Source organism: Vulpes vulpes, chromosome 16 (genome assembly GCF_048418805.1).
Source record: "Vulpes vulpes isolate BD-2025 chromosome 16, VulVul3, whole genome shotgun sequence".
Classification (NCBI taxonomy): domain Eukaryota; kingdom Metazoa; phylum Chordata; class Mammalia; order Carnivora; family Canidae; genus Vulpes; species Vulpes vulpes.
In genome coordinates this window covers 91,224,096-91,246,397 of record NC_132795.1, presented here as the reverse complement: position 1 = coordinate 91,246,397, position 22,302 = coordinate 91,224,096, and the positions used below count along the sequence as shown (strand labels likewise).

The window sequence follows — 22,302 nt, the reverse complement described above, 5'->3', positions numbered from 1 at the left end:
TAAGTTTAACAAGCAAAACCATTCTTGACACACAGCTTACTTAAGAAAGACCAATGATGCCCCCACTTGACAAAAGCATGTTAGTGCCAAACAATTAAAATCATCAACTCCACGTAATTATGATTATGCATTCACTGCTCCTGTAATAAAAACTACTAAGAAACACCAAGGATGTAATTTCTTATTTTTTTATTAAATTTTTTTAACTGTCAGATTAACCAACTGTTATATAAACAAAACATGAATCTTGCAACGTGCTGTTCTTTAAGTAATCACCTATACAAAATAAATGCTGAAAAATTCACAGGCCATAAAATTCAATAAATTTGGATCAAATCTACCTAATATAAAGAAGTAGGTAAAAATGGAATTCCCAATGTAGTAGGGTATTTACTTTATAATAATAGATCTTTTAACCACATCAATTTGACATATATAAAAACAAACTATTAAATATCTTTTCATCTAATGGTGACTTTCCACTGTGATTTTCAGATTGTTGTAGTCACTTAACCTGGAAGTAGAGTGGAAAATGGTCTATGGATGAGGCAGGGGATCAATGCACTGGGCACAAACATATTTTTTTCCTTAGACTTTCTATTATTTAAAGGATTGTTTTTTAAAAAATGTTTTTATTTATCAAATTATATTATTAGAGCACTGATTCATTCCAAGTATGAGTAATAAGTACACGGCACAGGTAATCTGCAACTATCATTACACTGATTCATTCCAGTCATCAGAAGCACTTACACAGGTAATGTACAAAAGTCATTACCGCCATGTTATAATCTATAATGGCTTTCTGTGCTTAAGAAATAGGGAAAATATACCATGTCATTATGATTATGAATATACCCTTGTTTCTAAGAAGGTTCAATATGAAAAGGCTAAAAGAACTAAACTAAGCTTTGGATTTCCCTAGCATAAAACCCTTGAATTAAAAATATCTTACAAGGATGCTTACTGCACTGCCAAGCAAAAGAAGTCATTTGTAATAGAAGAAACTTTGATAAAATTACAAGCCCTGTAAATGGTCATATTGGTTGCAGAAAAAGAATACTGAAGTAGAACCATTGTACAATAAATCATCCACTTCAGAACAGCTGATCTTTCATCTAATATTTTGCAGAGGTCATAAAGAAATAAGCAGTTAAATAATTTCAGACCCTTCAGGATATAAACGAATGTAAATGCTTGTTTCTTGCTATAGCTGGCTCCCGATGTCGCAGGTTACTTTACTTCTCTAGGTCTCTGCTTCCTCAACTATAAAATGGAGATTGTAATGGTACCGATTTCATAGTGTCACTGTAGTAAGAGGACTGCCTCCTACTCCTCCCACCCATTATTGCTCATTACCACCTCTCCCCTGACCACTTTGAACTGTATTAACCTCTTTGCTGTTCTTTAGATACCCAAGACATGGTCCCACCTTAGAGCTTTTGTACAGATTGCTCCATTTGCCTGGATGCTCTCCTGTCACATATCTTCATGGTTAACTCCAATGCAACCATTTTTGTTAGGCCTATTCTAGCTGCCCTATTTAATATTGTAACTCACCTTCATCATTCAACCTCAACTCCACAGTCCTGACTACCTTACCTTGCTCTGTTTTTTCCATGGTACCTATCATCTTCTTATGGTCCATATATTTTGGTCGTTACCAAAATATGCTTATCGGTTAAACTTAATGCTTATTACTTTGCCCATTCTCACTAAATAAAAGGGCTATGAAGATATGGATCTTAGTTTGTTTTACTAACTTATCCCAAGCATTCAGAACAGATTCTGGCATATAGCAGGCACTCAATAAATACTGTTGTGTGTAAATACTTGGCACCATGTATGACACACAGAAACAACTCTGTAAATGTTAATCGCAATTATTATTACTATAGGTAATACATTACTAGCACTTGAATTCCTATATTTGACAGTCTTTTGGAAACTTCAAAGGCCATGAATTTCTTCAATATTAGTGAAAAATACTTTTGCAAACAAAGCTTTAACTAGAAGATAGTCTTGATACTTTATGTGCAAAATGGGGCCCTTGGGATTCTTGGCAATGTACCTATTCCTATGGGTTTGGTGAAAAAAGAAGCTCTGAGTGACTAATTTAGTGCTTTCCAAAGAAAGGAAGACACCAAAATGTGACCACTAATGGTAGAACCAAACTCTCAGATGTTGGAACAACTCTTTAAAAGTTCTTTCTTTTGGGATGCCTGGGTGGCTCAGTAGTTGAGCATCTGCCTTCGTTTCAGGGTGTGATCTCGGGGCCCTGGGATGGAGTCCCACATTGGGCTCCTTGTGGGGAGCCTGCCTCTCCCTCTGCCTATGTTTCTGCCTCTCTCTGTGTGTCTCTCATGAGTAAATAAAAATCTTAAACAAAAATAAAAGTTCTTTCTTTTATTTTTTCAGTGACCAGATGTATGAGAAGGCATTTTTTTTTTTTTTAAGATTTTATTTATTTATTTGACAGAGAGAGCAAGCACAAGCAGGGGGAGCTGTAGGCAGAGGGAAAGGGAGAAGTAGGCTCCCTGATGAGCAGGAAGCCAGATGCAGGACTATCCCAGAGTCAAAGGATCATGACCTGAGCTGAAGGCAGAGGACACTTAACTGACTGAGCCTCTCAGGCACCCCAACACCTCTTTATTTAACATTCTGGGAAAGTAAAGCACAGATATTACACTTATCTTTTTTATGCACCAAGAGAGGAAATTTCTAAGAGCCATTCTAATTATGATCAGATTTTTTTTAATTATGATCAATCAGAATCTCACTGATTTTTATTAACTGATCTGCTTAAGTAGGTGATCTTTCTAGTTCTCTCTCAATCAAACTACTGTATGAATGAAATTATACCAATCTCAGCTTAACCAAGAACTACAAGAAGATGTCAACCATCATGATGATAGAGCCAGTTTGAAGTGTTAACAGTAGAGAGGAACTAGGACTTGAAACCATTGTTTCACTTAACATTCCTATTATTTAGTATAGGTAATTTTAACGTATTGTTTCTGTTAACATAGCATTTTACATATTAAAGATAGTAAGGCCATCTGGTTACTCTTGCTATCAAAAGCAATAGGAATGCTTTCAGGAAACACAGTCAAATAACTTGTTACAAAATTTCCTAGATTTTAATAGCTGCAAGAAATCTCAATTCCATTTTTTCTGCTCTACTCCTCTCACTATGGCTGCCTTCTCTTTGCTCTTTCCCCTTCTTCCACTGATATAAGCACATATATATTCCTCTAGGTATTGCTGTAAATAGTCTTGTCTTTCCACACTTTGAGCTGATTCACTCCCAGGATTTCAACTATCACTTCCATGCAGATGATTCCCAAATATACATTTATAGTTCAAACTATCTCAAGTTGACATTTCCAGCTGGCCGTCCTTCCTGCCATATAAAATTCAAACTCAATATGTTCAAACTATAATTATAATCTTTTCTAACAACCTGCTTCATTTTCATTATGTTTACAAATGATACTGCTATTGTTCCAATTGTCTAGACTTTAAATCTCAGAATCAGCTTTGACCTCTTCCTTCCCCTATCATCCTTTATTCGTTAATTCATGGGAAATTTTGATCCTATTGTTGTAATCTATTTTCTTTTGCCTAGCTATTGCAAAATCTTCCTAAGAGGTCCCCCTTCTTCCAAATTCTCCTTTATCTGATTCATTGCCATAGCAACAATCTTCTTAAAGCACAGGTCAAAGCCTCTCATGACTCTTAAACATATAAAATGATGTCAAGATACTTTTGAGCAAAGAATCCCAAATCTTTTTAAATGTATCTACTCCCTAGGATGATTCACCATTCTCTAGAATCACTATGCTTTCCTTCTGAGCCCCAGCTGCCCCACTTCCCGTCTTTGATCATATAGATAGTCACCTCACTTTGGAGTATCTTCAGTCCCAAGTACAAACTGCTACAATTCTACTCTACCTTCAAGATTAGGTACAGCTGTCATCTTGCACATGAAATCTTTCCAACTCCAGTCAGCAGGAATTTTCAATATTCCTTTAACCCTCACATAGAATTTTTACTACAATATGTTTTTTCTGTCCACAAAAAGATGTTAATCTTTCATTAATCTATAAAGTATATTCTGAGCACTTAATGTCCCACAGGCAATGTTAAAACCTTTACATGGATTAGCTCATTTAATCCTCACAACTCCTTTGAGATAAGTGCTATTATTCCAAATTTCAGTTCTAGACACTGAAGTTAACATAGCTAGAAAGTGAAGGAGTTAGAATCTATAACAAGGTGCTCCCACTCCAGAGCCTGTGCTCTTAACCAACATGTAATTTACATTTCAAGATAATGCAGTTTTAGGACCTCAGTAGAAAGTATGAATTTCTTGAGATTAGTAGTTGCCTTAGTCAATTTAAGATGACTGGCTGTGGGGCAGTCCTGGTGGCTCAGTGGTTTAGCGCCACCTTCAGTCCAGGGCGTGATCCTGGAGACCCGGGATCAAGTCCCGCACTGGGCTCTCTGCCTGCTTCTCCCTCTGCCTGTGTCTCTGTCTCTCTCTCTCTCTCTCTCCCTCTCTGTGCCTCTCATGAATAAATAAATAAAAAATCTTAAAAAAAAAAAAGATGACTGGCTGTCCTGTGTATATTAAATTGATTCCAAAAGGGCAATTAAGGCAAACAATTTAAACCCTAGAAGTATTTAGTTACTAAAACCCTTTGTCCATTCTTTGGATTTTAGATTATTGGTTGGAACTAGAACTAGAACTATGTAAGTCCAGAGCAGTGAAATATATACTACCATTGCTAAAATTGTAGGACAGTTTGTTCTCCCTACTACTGATTCTGGGAGCCTTCCCCCAGTTATCACAATTTTTTTGAAATTTATTTGAGAGAGAGGGAGAGCACAAGTAGGGGGAGGGGCAGTAGAAGAGAATCATCAAGTAGACTCCCTGCTGAGCCCAGAGCCAAGGCAGAGGTCAATCTCACAACCCATGAGATCATGACCTGAACTGAAACCAAGAGTCGCTCGACTGACTAAGCCACCCAGGCAACCCCAATTATTACAAGTTTTTGAAAACAACTGAGGAAAGTGTGGATAAATCTTAATATTTGGTGAGCCCAAATTAACAGCAGTGGTGAAAATTAAAACACTTGTATTTGTACTGCTTATTATTTTTCAAAGTATTTTCACTTAAATCATTACATTTTATTCTCATGGAAAAATTGGGTTTTGTTATTTTACTTCTCAGACAATCAGAAAGATTATGCTGTAGTTAAAATAATATTAGGAGAAACTTACATTAAAGGACTACCATCTGAACACAGTTTTTAAAAAGCTGAACAAAGGGACGCCTGGGTGGCTCAGTGGTTGAGCATCTGCCCTTGCCCAGGGGTGTGATCCTGGAGTCCCAGGACTGAGTCCTGCATCAGGCTCTCTGCATGGAGCCTGCTTCTCTCTCTGCCTATGTCTCTGCCTCTCTCTTTGTGTCTCTCATGAATAAATAAATATATTTTTTTAAAAAGCTAAACAAAATGTTTAGGAAACTTTCTAAGATATACCAAACAACTATCCTTAAGCCTAGGCTGTGAAGAGACTAGAAAACTAGAGAGGGAGCAAAGTTCTCAGGACTGCTTTTATAATGGTGGCTCTGGAAGAGTGAATGGAGAGCCAGAGCTGCACTTATGGTAGACTCCCAAATAGCAATATGCAAAATAAAATAATAAAAATGGAATAAAAACCAGTGAAATTGGAAATATGCATACAATAAAAAGGATGAACCAAAAGTTGCTTCTTTGAAATGACAAAATCAATTAAAACTCTGATATGACTGATCAAGAGAAAAAGAGGAAAATGAATTCCTAGAAAAGTATGGCTAGAAGAAAACAAAAACCCTGGATAGTTCTACAACTATAAAAGAAATTAAATCTGTAATTAAAAACCTTCCTATAGGGTAATTATAGGAGGGCACTTGATATAATGAGCACTGGGTGTTATATGCAACTGATGAATCACTAAATTCTACCTCTGAAATTAGTAAAAAACAAAAACAAAAAAACTTTCCTATAAACAAAATTTCAATTGACCTTATTGATAAGTTCTACCAAACATTCAAGGAATAAGTATCTCCAATATTATACAAAGCCTTCTGGGAAATAGGAAAAATTAGTTTATTTCACAACTCATTTCATGATCCTTGCAAACTCTGATACCAAACTCAATAGTAAAAAGTGAAATTACAGGTGAAAAAAATCTGTCATGAATATAGAGGCAAAAGTGCTAATAAAATTATTAGCATACTGAACCTAGCAATTTATAAATTAAACAAACTGGACACTTACCCAAGGAATGCACATTTGACTTAACAAATAAATTAGGAAATATATTGAGGCAACTTGCCAAATTAACAGATTATAGGGGAAAATATGTAGATATAATCATCTAATTAGATACAGAGAAACATCTAGTAAAATGTAATGTCCATTTATATTTATAAAATAGTCTTAGCAAAGTAGTAGTAACAAGATTCCTTAACTCATAAAGTCTTCAGCAAATAATTTAATGGTGAAATATTTTAAGTTTTCCCTTTGAGACTGGGAATCTATCACCCTTTTTACTCAACATTGTATTGCAGGTGTTAGCTAGTTTAGCAAGGCCAGAAAAAGATAAAAGGTTGTAACTATTAGAAAGGAATCAAAATTATATAACTGACATTATTTGCAAATAATATAATTAAGTACACAGAAAATCAAAAGAATCTACAAGTAATTTATTAGAATGAATATAGAATTTAAGGAAATTGCTGGATACAAAAAAACAATGGTGTACAAAACCAACTGCATTCCTACAAAAAGCAGTTAGAAATTTAAATTTTTAAGACCATTATGGTAGCATAAATAACAAGTACTAAGGAATAAATCTACAAATAATGCACAAGAGTGTTATTTAAAAACTACCAAGCTTTACTGAGAGAAAATAAAAGAGTCTTAAAGAATGAGAAATATACCATATCCATGGATTAGAAAATAGGATTGTAAAGATAACAAGTATTTCCAGAGAGAAAGGGTTAACTAAAAGACCTAAGCCTTTTATAAGATGACCTCAAATTTACCTTCTAGCAACATTCCCATGGAAATATACTGCATTAGATCAACGTGAATGGTCAAGTTTGTTACCAGGCAACATTATTTATTGTAAAAATGACCCTAGCTTATTGGACTGCATCTAGACTAGGAAGCTTGTCAATAAACTATAAATGCTATTGAAAAACAAAAGATCTCCCTTTGTTTTAGTGAGATTCTTGTAATCAAATGTGTCCCTTTAGGGATCTAGTTACACATACAGGCTATTTCAAGAGCATGTATCTTATAAACCATAGTAGTCCATACTTGCCCATCTTACAACTGAACAGTTCATGGGGAGCTGAACTATGGCACTGAAGATCTGATGTTATAATGCTAACATATCACATTTCCTGTCCTCCTATAAAAAGCTAAGTAACCTAGTACCAAATTATTTTATATATGCACACAAAGCACTTATAATCAGAATAAAAATTTGCTCTATCACATTAGTATTCAGAGAACTGCGCAAAGCACTACTACACACTTCTCCCCAGAAAGGCTAAAATCAAAAACTTTTTAAATTAAAATTTTAATGAAATCAAAAATATCAAGTGTTGACAAGGATGTGGAGCAAAGGGAGCTCATACAGACCTGATGGAAAAACTCTGGCATCATCTATTAGGGTAAATCTAAAGAGGTGCAAATGTTATGACCCAGCAATCTCAGATTTATAACCTACAGAAATTCATGCTTACACAAGATAGAATACATGTTCAAAAGTGTTCACAGCAGCGCTGTTTACAATTTCCTAGATCTGAAAATAATCCAAGGGTTCATCAACAATAAAATAGATCTTAGGATTGTGGTCTATTCTGTTAGTGAAATACTTCACACAGAGAGACGGAGAGAAACAGAGAGAGGGAGAGAGGGAAAGAAGGATGAGGGAGGGAAAGAAATATAGAACACATTTAATCCTAAAACATACTATTGAACAAAAGAAAACAGGTACAAAATCATATATACATACCATACAATTCCATTTACATAAAATGAAAAACGAGGCAAACCTAAACTATATTGTTTAAGGATTTGTACTTAAAACTTCTAGAGTGATTTCAAAGATCTAATTCTTTTGGTGTTTACACAGATGTTCACTTAAAATAATTTTCTTAAGCTGTGTATTATATTTTGTGCAGTCTCCTGCATATATTTTACATTCATTTCTGTTTTACAGCAAAAAAGTCTAAGAATAATACTGGAATTGCTGGTATTAAAATGATAAAGATGATGGTTTCCCCCATTCAATTTAAAAATCTCCTAAAGGTAACAAGGATAATGAGAAAAAATGAGAAATTTTTTCAGCTGAAGTAGGAGACATGTGTAACTGACCTGCAATATATGGGGATGTCCTGACAATAAATCAATAACCTAGTTTCCAAGTTACCAGAAGAAGCACATATAAATAAAGAAGACAGAACTCATATAGTGCGAAAAATTTTAAAGTAGAAAGTGTAATGGTTAACCATTTTTAAATGCACAGTTCAGCAATATTAAGTAGATTCCTATTGTTGTGCAACTATCACCACTGTCCATCTCTAGGACACTTTTCGTCTGGTGGAACTGAAACTCTATACCTACTGAACAATAATTCCCCATTTCTCCTTTCACACAGCTGCTGGCAACAACAATTGTATTTTCTGGCTCTATGATTCTGACCACTCTAGGTACATTATATAGGTGGAATCATACATATTTATCATTTTTTGACTGGCTTATTTCACTTTGCACAATATCCTCAAGGTTCACCCATGTTATAGTTTATGTGAGAATTTCCTTCCTTTTTAAGGCTAAACAATATTCCATTGTGTGCGTGTGTGTGATTTTGTTTATCCATTCATCTGTTGATGGACAGATGGGTTGCTTCCACATTTTAGCTATTGTGAATAATGCTGCTATAAATGTGAGTGCACAAATATCTCTTTAAGATCTTGCTTTCAAGTCATATATCCAGAAGTGAAACTGCTGAATCATACAGTAATTTTATTTTATACTTTTTGAGGAACATCTATAGTATTTTCCATAGTGGTTGCACTATTTTACAACCACCAACAGTGCATAAGAGTCTCAATTTGTCCACATCCTCACCAACACTTGTCATCTTTTTCCCCCTTCCTTTCTTTCTCTTCCCCCTCAAAATAGCCATCCTAATGAATGTGAAGTGATATCTCACTGTTTTGATTTTCATTTCTCTAATGATTAGTGATTTTGGGCATCTTTTCATGTAGAAATTGATCATTCATATATTTTCTTTGGTGAAATGTCTATTAAAAAATGTCTATTCAAGTCTATTGAATATGTCTATTCAAGTTCTTTTGTTTTTTATTCTTGAGTTTTAAGAGTTCGCTACATATTCTGAATATTAGCCCCTTATCAGATATATAACTTGGAAATATCTTCTCATATTATGTGGGTTGCATTTTCACTGTTGATTGTGTTCTATCATGAGTCTTTCCATGCATATAAATTTTAAATTTTCATGAAGTCCAATTTGTCTCTTTATTCTTTGTTATTTATGTCTTCTTATATTTAATAATTCATTCTCAAATCCAAACTTGTGAAGCTTCTGCCCTATATTCTAAGAGTTTTATAGTTTTAGCTTATACATTCAGGTCTATTTTGAATTAATTTTGGGGATGCCTGGGTGGCTCAGTGGTTAAGCATTTGCCTTCAGCTCAGGGCTCCCTGTAGGGAGCCTGCTTCTCCTTCTGCCTATGTCTCTGCCTCTCTCTTTCTGTGTCTCTCATGAATAAATAAATAAAATCTTTTTAAAAAATAATTAATTTTGTATAAGGTGCTAGGTAAAGATCCAAGTCCAATTCAAGTAGATACCCAGTTTTTCCAGAACCATTTGTTGAAAAGACTGTACTGTCCCCACTGAATGGACTTGGCACCCTTGTTGAAAATCATTTGACCATATATGCAAGGGTTTATATCTGGGCTCTCTATTCTATACCATTGCTTTATATGTCTATCTTTATGTCAGTACCACATTGTTTTGATTACTGTAGCTTTGTAATAAGTTTTGAAATCAAGAAGTGTGAGCCCTCCAAAACTATTCTTTTTCAAGATTGTTTGGCTATTTGGGGTACCCTGAGATTCCATATGAGTTTTAGAGCAGATTTTCCCATTTTTGCAAAAAAACTCTTTGGATTTTGATGAGGACTGCATTAAATCTGCAGATCATTTTGGGCATCTTAACAATATTAAGTCTTCCTATCCATAAACATAGGATGTCTTTCCATTTATTTGTCTTCTTTAATTTATTTCATCATTATTTCCTACTTTCCAGTGTAGAAGTCTTTCACTTCCTTAATTAATTCCTTAGTTAATTCCTTAGTGTTTTATTCTTTTTGATACTATTGTAATTGGAATTGTTTTCTTAACTTCCTTTTCATACTGTTCATTGTTAGCAATAAAATGCAACTTATTTTTGTGTTCACTATGCAACCTTTGCTGAGCTCATTCAGTCTAGCAATATTTTTTTTGCGTGGAATCTTTATGGTTTTCTATATATAACACCATAATCATCTATGCAGAGAGACAGTTTTACTTCTTCCATTCCTTTTTGGATGCCTTTTGTTTCTCTTCCTTGCTTAACTGCTTTAACTAGTGCTTTCAGTATTACACTGAATAGAAGTGGAGAGAGTAGGCATCCTTGCTTCGTTCCTGATATTAGAGTATATACTTTCAATCTTTCACCATTGAGAATGATACCAACTGTGAGTTTTTCATAAAGGTTTTTTATTATCTTGAGGTAGCTCCCATCTATTCCTAGTTTGTTGAGTGTTTTCTCATAAAAGGTGCTGAATGTTGTTCTGTACTTTTCCTGCATCTATTAAGATCAGCATACAATACCTATTGTTCATTACATTAATGTGGGGTTGACTGATTTTCATATATTGAACCATCCTTGCATTCCAGGAGTAAATCTGTCTTGGTCACAATGATAATTCTTTGAATATGCTGCTGAATTCAGTTTGCTAGTATGCTGTTGAGGATCTCTGCATCAATGTTAAATATAGCCACTCTCCTGTTCGTTGGATCACTACATCTTATTCATATTTCATAAAACTTTGTACCCTTTGACCAATATCTCCCCACTTTCAGTTTATTTTAAGGTTCATTTTTGGTGTTGTACATTCTATCAGTTTGGACAGATGTATAATGACATTATCTGTCATTACAGTATCAAACAGAATAGTTTCACTCCTTTGTACTCTGCCTAATCAAACCTCCTGGCAAACACTGAGCTTTTTTTTTACTGTCTCCATAGCTTTGCCTCTTCCAGAATGTTATAAAGTTGAATCCACACAGTATGTAGCTTTTTCATGACAGGCTTCATTTCTTATGCATTAAGGTTCCTCCATGCCTTTTCATGTCTTGATAAAGCTCATTTCTTTCTAGTGCTGGATCTAGACCTGTTATCTAATGTACCACAGCTTATTTACCCATTCACCTACTGAAGGACATTTGGGTTGCTCCAAGTATTAGCAATTACAAAAAGACTGCTATAATCATTCACATGGAGGCTTTTGTATGGGTATTAGTTCTCTACTCCTTCGGGTAAATACCAAGGAGCACAACTGATCTATCATATTGTAAGAATGTTTACATTTTTAAGAAATAGCCAAACGGTCTTCCAAGGTAGCTATATATTATCTTGAATTCCCACCAGCAATGAATTAGAGTTCTTGTGTTCCATATTCCCATCAGCATTTGGTGTTGTCGGTGTTCCTGATTTTGGCCATTGGAATAGTTGTTTAGTGGTATCTCTGGGATCGATGCCAGAGTTGGGGGGTCTCTGCTCAGTGGGGATTCTGCTTCTCCCTCTCCTTCTGCCCCTCCTCCTGGCTTGTGCTCTCTATCAAATAAGTAAATAACATCGTAAAAATCAATCTTCTTTGAAGAGGTGGTAAGACCATTTGCCCATTTTTCAATAAGGCTATTTGTTTTCTTATTGCAGAGTTTTAATAGTTCTTTGTATCTTTTGGATAACAGTTTTTAATCAGATACATCTTTTGCAAATATTTTCTCTCTTTGTGGTTTCTCTTCCCATTCTCTCCATATTATCTTTCATGGAGCAGAGATTTGTAACTTTAATGAAATCCAGATTATCCATTCTTTCTTTCATGGATCATGCTTTTGGTGTGTACTGTAAAAAGGTATCACCATTACCAAGGACATCTAGGTTTTCTTCTATGTTATCCTCTAGGAGTTTTACAGTTTTGTATTTTATATTTAGGTCTATAATCCATTTTGAATTAATTTTAATGATGGGTATAAGGTCTATCTCTATATTTATATTTTGCATGTGGATACTTATTGTTCTAGTACCATTTGCTCTATTGTTTTTCTGTTCTCTATTTCATTTATCTTTGCTCTTATTTTTATCACTTCCTTCCTTCTTCTAGCTTTGGGTTTAATTTGTTCTTTTTCTAGTTCCTTAAGTTGTAAAACCAGGTTGTTGAATTGAGGTATTTCTTTTTAAAATTTTAATAATATATTTAACCCAGTATATTAAAAATATTACAATTCCAATATGTAATTACTACATTATTATTATTATAGACATTTTCTTTTCTTGGTTTGGACTAAGTCTTCAAAATTCAGTATGCTGGGGCACCTGGGTAGCTCAGTCAGTTAAGCATCCAACTCTTGATCTCAAGTCTCAATCTCAGGGTCATGAATTCAAGCCCCACATTAGACTCCAAGATGGATGTGGAGCCTACTTAAAAAACAAAACAAAACTGCTAAGCAAAATTCAGTATGTGTTTGGCACTTATAACATATCTCAGTTCAGACGTGCTAAATAGCTACATGTATCTGATGGCTACTGTATGAGAAAGTAAAGTTATAAGACTGGCTTTTATCAATACAAATTTTATATATTTAAGGTATATGTAATGTTTTGATATGCACACACATTGTAAAATAATTACTATAGCCAAGACACTTAGATTGTTTCTATATTTTGGCTATTGTAAATAATGCAGCAATGAACAATGAAGTGTGGATATCTCTTTGAAACAATGATTTCAGGGATGCCTGGGTGGCTCAGCAGTTCAATGTCTGCTTTTGGATCAGGGTGTGATTCCAGAATCTCAGGATCGAGTCCTACATCAAGCTCCCAGCGGGGGAGCATGCTTCTCCCTTTGCCTGTGTCTCTGCCTCTTTCTCTGTGTGTCTCTCATGAACAAATAAAATTTTAAAATATTTTTAAAAAGAGATACTGATTTCCTCTGGATATATACAAAGAAGTGGGACTGCTGGGTCATATGGTAATTCCATTTGTAATTTTTTGAGGAACTACCATACTTTTTCCATAATGGCTGTGTCAATTTAAATTCCCATCAATAGTATACAAGGATCCCCTTTTCTCCACAGCCTTACCAATACTTGTCATTTTTTGTCTTTGTGATAACTGCCATCCTAGAAAGTGTTAAGTGATACCTGGTTTTGATTTGTATTTCCTCATGATTACTGGTGTTGAGCACCTTTTCACGTACCTGTTGGCCATTTGTATGCCTTCATTCTGTTTATATGGAGTAACATACAGATTGTGTGTGTATGCTGAACCATCCTTGTATCACAGGAATAAATCACAGTTGGTCATGGTGTATAATCATGAGGAACTACCATACTTTTTCATTTTTTGTCTTTGTGATAACTGTCTTTTTGATGCACTATTTGATTTGGCTGCTAGTATTTTATACAGGATAGTTTCATCAGAAAAATTGAACAGAAATATTGGCCTGTACTTTACTTTCCTTATGGTATCTTTGACTTCAGTGCCAGAGTGATGCTGGCCATATCAAATGAGTTTGGAAGTATTTCCCCTTCTTCTATTTTTCTGGAAGAGTTTAAGAATTGGTATTAATTATTCTCTGAATGTTTGGTGAAATTCACCTGTGTAGCCATCTGTTCCTGGGCTTTTCTTTGTTGGGAGGTTTTTGATTACTCCTATAATCTCCCTATTTGTTATTGGTCTGTTCAGTTTCTCTATTTCTTCTTTGTTTTATTTTGGTAGGTTTTATGTTTCTAGGAGTTTCTCCTTTTGTAGTAAAGTGTTTAAATCTCTTTTTCTCATTTCCTTCTGTGTATAATCTATGGCTATTTTCTTTGTGGTTACTATTTAACATCCTGAAGTTATAATATTCTAATTTTATACCAGCTTAACTTCACTGACATATGAAGACTTCCCCTTTTACAATTCTTTCCACACTCAGTTGTCACAGAATTAGATCTTTACACATAGTATGTTCAAAAAACATAAACTAGTAATTTTTAATGCATTAATTAGTCTCTTAAATTACATAGAAAACAAAATCTGGAGTTACAAACCAAATTTACAATACTACTACTTTTTAGACTAATAATTTTTAAATACTGTATTAATCTCTTAAACTATGTAAAAAACAAAAAGTAAAGCTACAAACTGTTAAAATACTACTACTTTTTACAATGAACTATGTATTTACCTTTATTGAGATCTTTATTTGTTTACAGGGATACAAGTTACTATCTAGTGTCCTTTCATTTTAAACTGTAGGTTTTGAGGCATCTGGGTGGCTCAGTCAGTTAAGTGTCTGCTTTCAGCTCAGGCATGATCCAGGGTCCTGGAATCGAGTCTGCTTCTCTCATTCCTTCTGTCCCTCCCACATTCATGTACAGACACACTCTCTCTCTCAAATAAATAAATAAATAAATAAATAAATAAATAAATAAAATCTTCAAAAAAATTTACAAACTGCAGGACTTTCTTTAGCATTTCTTGCAGTACAGGTCTAGTGGTAATGAACTCCCTCAGCTTTCGTTTATCTGAGAATATCTTAATTTGTCCCTCACTTTTGAAGGACAGTTTTTCCAGGTATAAGATTTTTGATTGACAGTATTCGTCTTTTAGCATTTTGAATATATTGGCCACTGCATTATGTCTTCCAAAGTTTCTGATGAGAAATCTGCTTATGATTTTATTGAGGACCTCTTGCATATGATGAGTTGCTTTTCTTTTTTTCTTTTTCAAAGATTGTATTTCTTTATTCATGAGAGACACAGAGAAAAGCAGAGACACAGGCAGAGGGAGAAGCAGGCTCCCTGTGGGGAGTCCAATGTAGGACTTGATCCCGGGACTCTGGAATCATGCCCTGAGTGGAAGGCAGATGCTCAACCACTGAGACACCTAGGCGTCCCATGAGCTGGCTTTTCTCTTGCTGATTTCAAGATCCCTTCTCTGTCTTTGGCATTCAACAATTTGTTATAAGTTGTCTCAGTGTTTATCTCTTTGAGTTCTTCATATTTGGAAAATTTTTTAAAGGTTTTATTTATTTATTCATGAGACATACAGAGAGAGAGGCAGAGACACAGGCAGAGGGAGAAGCAGGCTCCCCATGATGTGGGACTCAACCCTGGGACTCTAGGATCACACCCTGAGCTGAAGGCAGATGCTCAGCCACCCAGGTGTCCCAAATTTGGAATTGTTAATCTTCTTGGTGTTTATCAAATCTTTCATCAAATTTGGGAAATTTTAAGGTATTATTTCTTCAAAGAATCTCTCTTCCCTTTCTTTCTCTTCTATGAGTGCTCCCAAATGTGTACTTCCAAAAGTCCCTTAGGCTCTATTTATTTTTTTTCTACCTTTCTGTTCCTAAACTATATAATTTCAATTTTGCTATGTTTGAGTTCATTGATTCTTCTGCCTATTGAAGCCTGCCTTTGAATTCCTCTAGGGAATTTTTTATTTTAGTTATTGTACCATTTACCTCTACAATTTGTTTTTAGGTTTTTAGATTTTCTCTTTATTAATATTTCCATTTTGTTCATACACTGTTTTCTTAACTTTCTTTACATGTTCCTTAAATTCTTTCAGCATCTTTTTTTTTTTTTTAAAGATTTTATTTATTAGAGAGAGAGAGAGAGAGAGAGAGAACATGAATGGGGAGGGGAGGCAGAGGGAGCAGCATACTCCTACTGTGCAGGGAGCCCAAAATGGGGCTCAGTCCCAGGACCCTGGGATCATGACCTGAGCTGAGGGCAGACACTTCACCAACTGAGCCATCTAGGTTATGAGAAGATGCTGAAAGCATCTTCAAGACACTTGTTTTAAGGCCTTTGTCTAGTAGGTGCACCAGCTAAATCTTTCTCAGGGATAGTTTCTTTTGGTTAATATTTTTCCTTTGAATAGGCCATACATTCCCATTTCTTTGTATGCCCTGTGATTTTTTCGCTCAAAACTGGATATTTGATTGTAATAAGGTAGTCATCATATTCACCCCCTTCCTCAAGATTTGCTGAGGCTTTTTTGTTTATTTAATTGTTGTAGGCTGTCTCCATGCTGCTTCTCAGCCTGAAATTCAAACTTAAAGCCTTCTCAAGTCTTTTCTGAGCCTGTGCTTTTCTCTGGCCATGAATAGTGATTTTCTAATTTCTCTTTTATGCACAGTTCTTTTGAATGTCCTCATCTTTAATATCTGGCTCCCCAAAAAGGAAAATGACAAAAATAGGAGGGAGGTGAAAGGCGCTGGCCCTCTAAATCCCCTGGAAGTTGCTGAGTGGAGTGGCCTACAACAATGTGATATGTTGTATTTTTAACAAAGTCTGGTCAACTCTATGTCTGTACTTCCATGATCAAAAGAAGCAACCAGCAATCAGAACACAGATTTCTGATATGTGGAGAAGAGGGTCCTTAATTCCCACTCTGGCTCCAGAAGCTATGTGCAGGCTGCTCCAGAAATACGTGTATGTATGCCTGCCATGCAGCTGGGAGGTGGAAGATGGATAGTTATCACTTAATTTAGCTCTTTGCTGAAACTGACCACAATTAATCAATTTATAATTTAAGCCTTTCTCTGGAATTTACAAGGCTTCAATAGACTTCAGAGTTCCAAAATAGTTAGATGAGACAAATTCTGCCAGTGCAGTTGTCTAGATAGAAAGACAGACTTCTGGTGTTTCCTACCCTATTTTCAGAATTTTCTATCTTCTCAAACTTTTAAGGGCACAAGAGGGTTCTGAGACAAAAAAAAAAAAAAAGAAGTTTGAAAATCATTGGTGTAAAAACATTGTAGAAATGTAGGTATAGGAATTCCTGTATTTTTAAATAAATTGTATAAATTTTGTTGGTTGGTCAAATCAGCCCACATCAAAACATCGAAATCAACATCGTTTTGAGTGTATTAAAGAAAATAAACACAAGAAGACCAACTGGTGGCTAAAGTTTAAATTCTATACCCTAAACTAAAGCACTGATTATAGGAAGATTCATCTTGGTATGTCATTAATGAAGAATAAAATGGTTGAAGAGATGAAGAACACTGCAATACAGGGGTTTTGCAGGATATATTTATATTCATGATGTTTCCTTATGGGGACATGCCTAATCACTGACGAAATTAAATACATTATGATAGTAAGTCACTAAAAACAGAGTGTATGATTCCATGCCTATAAAATTAATTAAATATGAAAAAGTCCATTCTATAACAGAACACTTGGGTATCTAAATGTCCCCATTTGGCCAGTAGCCCTTACTACAATTATTTCTTTAAAACTTACTATTGTAAGTATAAATCAAATACTGGTATAGAGTTAGTGAAATTTCAGGCTGAATGATTATTATATAGGCAGTAACATCAAAATGAGGGCAGATGATTTAAAAAAAAAAAAAGAATAAAACATATTGTTATCAGAGTGCTGGGAAACATTCCTTTGTGCATCTCCTCTGCTCCTATGCATCTTTCTAGGCTGTCCAAGAATGAAAAGTACTGACTGCTTTTTATCAGATCATTCTTCACAGATAAGCAATCAGCCTTTTAAGACTGCAGTAGTATCTCCCTTTGTGATAAAGAACAGACTTGTCTAATGATAGCTATAATTGTAGTAGGTTCCTCAAGCTCAATGTCCTTCAGATATGAGGCAACCACACTGTGTGTGCAGCTTCCATTTGACCCTTCACGTTATCCTTATATAGTTGCTTTCTTCTACCTAGAATACATTTTTGGTGAATGGTGTGAGTTAAGGTTCAGAATTATTATCTTAACATCATTTCTTAAATTGCATTTCATTGTTCTGTAATGCTTCCCTTACAGTACATTATTATGTAGGTATATATATGGGTCTTAATGAGATCGTGTGTATTTCTCGGCTAGAAATTCTGCTTCAGTGTCCCACCTACTGTTTTTTTTACCAGTATATTGTTATTTTATATTATGCTTTAATATCTTATAAGGATAATCAAACCTCATTTACCATCATCTTTCTTTAAATGTCTTTTAAAAACACCCCTATTCTTAAGCATTTAATTTTTTCTAAATAAACTTTTAATCATTTTGATATCATCCTAAAAAATATCCTGTTTCAATGGTTATACAGCAGCATTATCAACAATAACCAAACTATGGAAAGAGTCAAAATGTCCATTAACTGATGACTAGATAAAGAAGACGTGGCATACATATACAATGGAATATTATTCAGCCATCAAAGAGAATGAAATCTTGCCATTTGCAACAACATGGATGGAGCTAGAGTGTATTATGCTAAGCAAAATAAGTCAGCCAGAGAAAGACAAATACCATATGACTTCTCTCATATGTTTCAATTAGCAACAAAGCAGATGAACATAGGGAAGGGAAGGAAAAAAGAGATGGAAGAAATCCGTAAGAGACTCTTAACTAGAGAGAACTGGGATGCCTGGGTGGCTCAGTGGTTGAATGTATGCCTTTGGCTCTGGTCATGATCCCAGGATCCTGGGATCAAATCCTGCATTGGGCTCCCTGCAGGGAGCCTCCTTCTCCCTCTGCCTATGTCACTGCCTCTCTTTGTGTCTCTCATGAATAAATAAAGTCTTAAAAAAAAACTATAGAGAACAAACTGAGGAGAGGTAGGCAGAAAATAGGTTAAATGGATGATGGCTAGTAAGGAGGGCACTTGTATTAAGCACTGAGTGTTGTATGTATGTGATGAAGCACTAATTCTACTCCTGAAACCAATATTATAATACATGTTAACTAATCAGAATTTAAATAAAAATTTTAAAAATATATCCTGTTTATATTTTGATTATGGTTATGTAAATTCTATTAAGTATCTAGAGAAGGCAGATAGAAAACTTCATAATATTTAATATTACAATTAAAGTAAAATGAAATAGGTAAAATGCCAAGAAGGGCTCAGAGAGTATGTAATCTTCAGTACATCCTTTTTTTTTTTTTTTTACAACTATTAGAGTAAGTAGAAAACTAGAAGTCATATAAAATAGCAAGCATGTTATTTAATATTCAGAACAAATCTATTGTCCTATAACTGCTAAATATTATCTTTTTTAAAGATTTACTTATTTAACAAAGAGAGAGAGGAGGCAGGGAGGGGGCAGAAGGAGACAGAGAATCTGAAGCAGACTCCGTGCTAAGCAGAGTCTGGCACAAGGCTCAATCTCATGATCTCAAGATCACAACCTCAGCTGAAATCAAGAGTCAGACACTTACCTGACAGAGCCACACAAGTGCCTCTAACTGCTAAGTTAGATAATATTGATAAAATATTGAAAATATTTTAACATGTTAGGTATGTTATCCATCTATAAATTAATAAAATTAGGTGGTACTCACTTTTATGAAACAATTTAATTAGATACTTCTTCTGATGCATATTTAAAATATAACCTGAATTTCAACAATTCATTTTTAAAAGTCTCCAACAAAAATCTGTATATAAAGGCACAATTATACCAATCATAAAAATAAATTATGAAGAAATACTTTTTTACAGTAATACCAATGTGAATTTTAAAAAATCCACTTACAGACCATATAAAACATAAATAAAAGAGAAATTCTGATCTAAGAATGTTAACTGTAGGGAAGTATATTTGTAGATATTTCTCTAAGAGATACATATCTAATTTATTACTTACTCAATGGAATATAATAAAGTACATATTAGTATCAAAATACAATACTTACACTGTCTTATTCAGCTTTTTTGTAAGTTTTGGCCTTAATTGGACAAGGGGAAATCATTTTCAATTATAGACGCAATTCTTAAATAAGTTCGCAATATAATATCGATTTTATAATACTGGGATGCTGACTTAGGCTCTCCTCAACTTAAAAATTTTAAAAATATTTTTAAAGGGTAGATTTATTAAGGTACAATTTATGTACAAAATCTACCCTCTGAAAGTGTACAGTTTGATGAATTTTACGAATTATACAGCCAAGTACAAGTATATTTCTCATTACCTTATTCAGTTCTCTGATTTGAGCCAGTAATTAAGTAGCTTATTCCTATCCGTTCCCTGACCCCCTTTAACCCCATAAGTCACTGAATATATAGGTCATAAAAACAAATAAAGATGGTTTGTTTAATGCTGATAATTTGCGGAGATTATATATTTCAAAATAAAGTCTAAACTGATACAGTACAAGTTATTCAGTATGACATTTGGTTTTATTTTTATAGATCACATTAACATATTTTTCAGGAAACATAGAAAGATTGAAGAACTAATAGACTAGATTCATAGAATTCTATTTTTTCCCAAAAATCCTTACATATAATGCTGGCTTCAAGATCAAAATTTGGTGACACCTGGGTAGTTCAGTGGTTGAGGATCTGTCTTTGGCTCAGGTCATGATCCTGGGATCCTAAGATGGAATCCCACATCAGGCTCCTCACAGGGAGCCTGTTTCTCACCCTGCCTATGTCTCTGCCTCTCTCTGTGTGTGTCTCTCATGAATAAATAAATAAAATCTTTAAAAAATAATAATAATAATTCCCACAAAGGAATTAAAATTTGTATCAACTAAGTAGAAAGAATAAAATGTCTAACGATTTCCAAAGAGACAATTATAATCTTTAAATGGAGGGCTTTTCCAGTGATTTGAATATGAGCTTTTTATTGTTTTACTCTGAATACACTAAGGGCTTAAATTTTTTCATTACCATTTGGTTCTATAATTCCACAATTAATGACTTACCTAAAAAGCTGTATGTTTAACAGATTTATTAAAATGCTTCAGCTACTATCTTCAATCTAAACAGGCAACCTGCCTTGATTTAAAAGATTTGACACTTTCTTTCTAGGAATTGTCATATTGCCCAAATTAGCTTATTATTAGGAGCTTCGTTGTTATAAAAAAAGGATAAAAATATAACAAAAATCCATCCCATCTTTCTTTTTTAGTTCTGTAATTATCATGAGCAATTTGATTTATTTGCCATTGAATTCATTTACCTAGGAAAATCATACACAATGTTCAGGCTGCAAATTAAGAACTGGGTGGTTATACTTTACGACAAGTAAAAGCTTGTAAAGAAAAGTAAAGGCATAAAAGCACTGCAGTTTTTTTAATGAAACACATTTACCCGCCTTGGGTAAAAAGTAAAAGTAGCTCATAGCTGCAAAACTTTGTATTAATGCTTAGTGTGGCACACTACTTAATTGAAAGATTCTTAATTAAACATGCCCCACCAAAAAACCTCACCAAATTGCATTTGCCACCAAATGACTAACAAGTACACAACAGTTGGAAACTGTCAAAATATTTTACAGCTCAATTGTAATTACCAACCAAGTCTAAGCATGCCCTGAGTGGGCGTTAACTACATCTTGGGGGATGCAAAACGTTAAGCAGCAGTCATTTTTTTTTTGTGGTTTCTAATTTAAAACTCCTTAATAACTCTAAGACTTTTGTGGTCTTTAGTAAAAAATCAGCAAAACATCAACACATAATATAATATAATATCATTTTCATAGACTGACTAGTGAGAAGGGCCTTTTAAAAGATCATCCGGCTTATCCCTTATCATTATAATTGAACATATTGATTATTTGGTTGGTTGTTTTTGAAAATGTATTAAGTAATTTAAGATGTGTTTTCTGTAGTCCTTATCACAATAGATGTAGCCAAAAATAAATGGGAAGGTGTGATTATGGAGAAATGTCAATATGGAAGTACAGCTGGTGAGTTTCCAGAGGGGAAAATGCAGACATCGTTTGCCATTTGAAGTAGGACAGCATCCAGCCGCTCTTTACTCCTCCCCAGGAAGTATACCAAGGAGTTGAATACAGCTTGAGGCTCTGTGATCATCCAAATTTGGTATCTCTTACCAGTAGAAAAGAACTGGGTTAATTACTATTGACCATTAACACTGATGGAATACTACTATCTTCTATCAGGTATCATATTCATTC

The 22,302-nt window shown here is 34.4% G+C and overlaps 1 protein-coding gene across 33 annotated transcripts in view; it reads right to left on the bottom strand.

Moving 5' to 3' along the window:
- Window positions 1-22,302, bottom strand: part of EHBP1 (EH domain binding protein 1) — a 320,237-nt gene that overhangs the window by 103,365 nt on the left and 194,570 nt on the right. The gene's annotated exons all lie outside the window — the stretch shown is intronic.